This window comes from Priapulus caudatus, unplaced genomic scaffold (genome assembly GCF_000485595.1).
Source record: "Priapulus caudatus unplaced genomic scaffold, Priapulus_caudatus-5.0.1 Scaffold1953, whole genome shotgun sequence".
In the NCBI taxonomy this organism is placed as follows: domain Eukaryota; kingdom Metazoa; phylum Priapulida; class Priapulimorpha; order Priapulimorphida; family Priapulidae; genus Priapulus; species Priapulus caudatus.
In genome coordinates, this window is record NW_014579014.1 from 3,712 (window position 1) to 7,422 (window position 3,711).

A 3,711-nucleotide genomic window follows, 5' to 3' on the forward strand; every position below is an offset into this window, starting at 1 on the left:
GATACTGGTAGTGGACTTCTTGAAGCTTGACATGGGTAAAGGCTGAATTGAGGATGTACTGGCAGACCTGCCAACTGTTACGTATTGCCCGTAATTTGTTACGGACGCGAGTCAAAATTACGGTGTTACGGACGACCTCGAAAAATTACGGACAGCAAGAAATCTCTGAAATTTATATTTTTTAATGCAAAAAAAAAGAAATAAACACAGTGTAAAATCAACTATTATCATGTAACATGACTACTGTGTCTGTATATTTAGACTAATAGCTCTTAAAACGTAACGGTACTCACTGAAAATGGTAAATTATGCTGTGTTATGCGCTCGTCTGTCTGGTTTATGGGCGCAGCCATTTTGAATGACGTCACGGATCCAGGAATAGTAGTACCGCACTGAAGGCTATTTTCAGCCAATCACCGTGAGAGATAAATTAGGCGCTGCGCAGTGCACTGTTCTTATGCAAAATGGCATCAAAACGTATACAGACTGTTATTATTATACTGTAATAAGACTGACAAAAAGGTGTTACTGACAAATGCCTATTTGTTACGGAAAAATCCAATAATTATTACTGATGATCATCAGATGGGGTTGGCAGGTCTGTACTGGTAATGACTGATGTATTTACCAAGTATTGTCACGCCGTTCCCTGTAAGGACCAGACTGCTGTGACTGTAACGAAGGTATTGAAAGCCTCCTGGATTGCTTGTTATCGAATACCTTCAAGGATCCAATCAGATCAAAGGAGGTGTTTTGAGGGCGCTCTGGTATTAGAGCTGTGTAGGCTGTATGGTATACAGAAGTCTCGTACTACAGCATATCATCCGGCAGGGAATGGACAATGTGGAAGGTTTAACAAGACCTTGTGTGGCCTGTTGAGATGCCTCGACCCCAAGGACAGGAGAAGGTGGCATGAGTTAATTCAACATATTGAATTCTATAATTCTATAAAATTATATATAATTCTATATATTGAATTGTGTATATCTACAACACAACGCCCCATCCGAACACCAGAGTGACTCCTTACTACCTGGTGTTTGGCAGACGACCCACACGGCAAGTAGACCAGTTTTGAACAGCCTCCCGTCGAGGTGGAATGAACAGTATATCCAAGAGCAGTGGCGGCTGCTGGAGAAGTCACATCAGATAGTTTAGGGTCGACAGAAAGAAGCTGCAAGAAAAGAGGAACAGAGACAGCAAGCGAAAGAGAGGAGTGAGGTTGCTGTTCTAGAAGTGGGGGTACTTCTTAAGAGGGAGGCATTCACTGGAAGGCATAAGTTACAGGACAAGTTTGACAATATGCCTTGCATCATTCTTGCCAGGAACAGTGAAGATGATCTATACCATATTCAACCTGCACTGGGTGGCACGGCCAAGTGGGTTAACCGGCGAAGATTGGTGGCAGATTCTCGTCAAGAGGGTGATGGGCTAGAAGGAGTTCTACCTAGTCAAAATGATGAGGAAGACGTCGATCATGAAGTCCCACTTCGACGTAATGACAATGATGACAACAACGAAATTGATGATGATGAAGAAGATGAAGAGGATGTTTATTATTTCTCATCGAGACCAAGGACAGATCCAGGAGTAGCGGTGACGAGGCGATCCAGTAGAAGCACCAAAGGGATGTATCGCAACCCTGGGCGGCTACCGGTTTTAGCGATCACTGGAATCCCCCCTGATGTGGTTATAATGTGGTGATAATATGTCCGGGAAACAAGCGGGGAAGAAGCTGTCTACGTTGTTTCCAGTGGGTCCAGTTTGTTTACACTCTATAAGAGGAAACTGAGAGTACCGGTATATGGATTCTGCACATTGATTTTTTTTAGCAAAAAGGCTTTCTTTGTGAGTCACAAATTTGCATAGTTCCGATACTTTTGGGGCGAAAGTACTTCAAGCGGGGAAGTTGTGGAAGTACAGAGTTCTTTATAGGATTTATGATAACGAGGCATATGTAAATATGAAATTTTGGCCTGCTGCTGCCACTGTTTTACTTTCAATGCGATAACTTGCAAACTTCGCCAAGATGTGGCATTAGCTGATGTCACGTGTGCAGCCCTCTTGCCACGAGGAGAAAATTAGGTTGTTGTCACTGAGCTCTATTAATAGACTCAGTTCATTAATAGAGCTCACTGGTTGTGGTAGACAAAGCATTTTCATCCTGGGAGGCACTTGACTCGAAACTGGGTAGGGGTGCCTCGGAGACCTTAAAAACCTGACCCTGTCGCAAACCACTTTACGCCCTAAATTACACTCTGTTCCAATATACTGCACTAAAAAGTATATCCTGTAGCAATATTGCACACTTTGGTTATGCACTGTCCTCCTGTCAATATAGGCAGATATTGGTCCAATATCGGCCTGGCTATTGTTTTGCCAATATTGGGCCGATATTGGACCAATATCTGGCTATATTAAACCAATATCTGCCTATATTGGTTCAATATTGGCCTGGTGATATTGGCCCAATATTGTTTTGCCAATATTAAGCCAATATCAGTTTGATGGGTGGGTATCTAGATAACCCTGTGCAAATAATGATGTTCGGAAAATATACCCTGTCCAGCGGCACGTCCCCAGTACCTTTAACAATGGGAGTGCTCCCCTCCCCCGGGATTTTCATGTCACGGTCGACGCCCGACATGTTTGTGTGGCACTTCAGAGATTGCGCTGATGTTTCGTAGTTTGCGAGGCTCGCCAAGAAAGGCAGGTTAGTCTGCTTCTGATGGTGACTGCATGCATCGGTCAAGTTGGTTGAGCTGCTACTTTGGGGCTGTGATGGGCTCCAGCCTCCAGGCGAATTGGTCTGTGAGAGCTGTTTTCTTGGGACGGCTGAGATCTCGGGGTTAGTTGTTTTTATTATAACCAGTGTCATTCTACATAATGGTGCTGAGGCTGTTGCTAATACGCAACCATTAATAAAGTGTATGGCAACGCATCACCTTGTGTTTGGGTACTCATTTGTTGTGAGCCTAGCGCCCCCCCCCCAGTACCACGACATATATCTTTATATATATTCCATATATATATATATATTACATAGTCCATATATAATATATTCCATAATATAATAATATATTATATACTATATATATATATATATCATATATATATTATATATTAATTATACTAATATTATATCATATTATATATACTTAGTATATATTATATTATAAATTCGCACATATATATACTATTATATTATCTTGGATGCTGTGTCTATACTTACGGTAGAGTGCTGATGCATTAAATGCAGAAGCCGTAATAACATAAGCAGGAAACCGGGTAAACAGCTACAGTGGCATGTCTGTCTTTAATATCTACAAAACTACAATGTATTACCTTCTGCAACTTAATGCATCGAGCACTCTACCGACAGTATAGACTCAAGCATCCAGACTTATAACCCGCTCCTGCACAACGCAGTCGAGCACTCTAGTCGAAAACTGCAACAAGCACAGATATGGAACTTATAAGATTCAACTACTCTATGAAGAATATACCTATACCTCCAAGAAATTCCTACCTGAAAAGCCTAATAGAAAAAATCGAAAGTGTCATCAAACGAATGAGATGGAAAGCCTTATTTTTGGAGAAAAAAAACACCGACGGAAAAGATCAGCGAACCGACGACCTTGACAACAAATTCGGATACAAATCTAGAAAATGCCCCCAGCAAAATGAAGATTTAAACAAGTTCGAACCAGA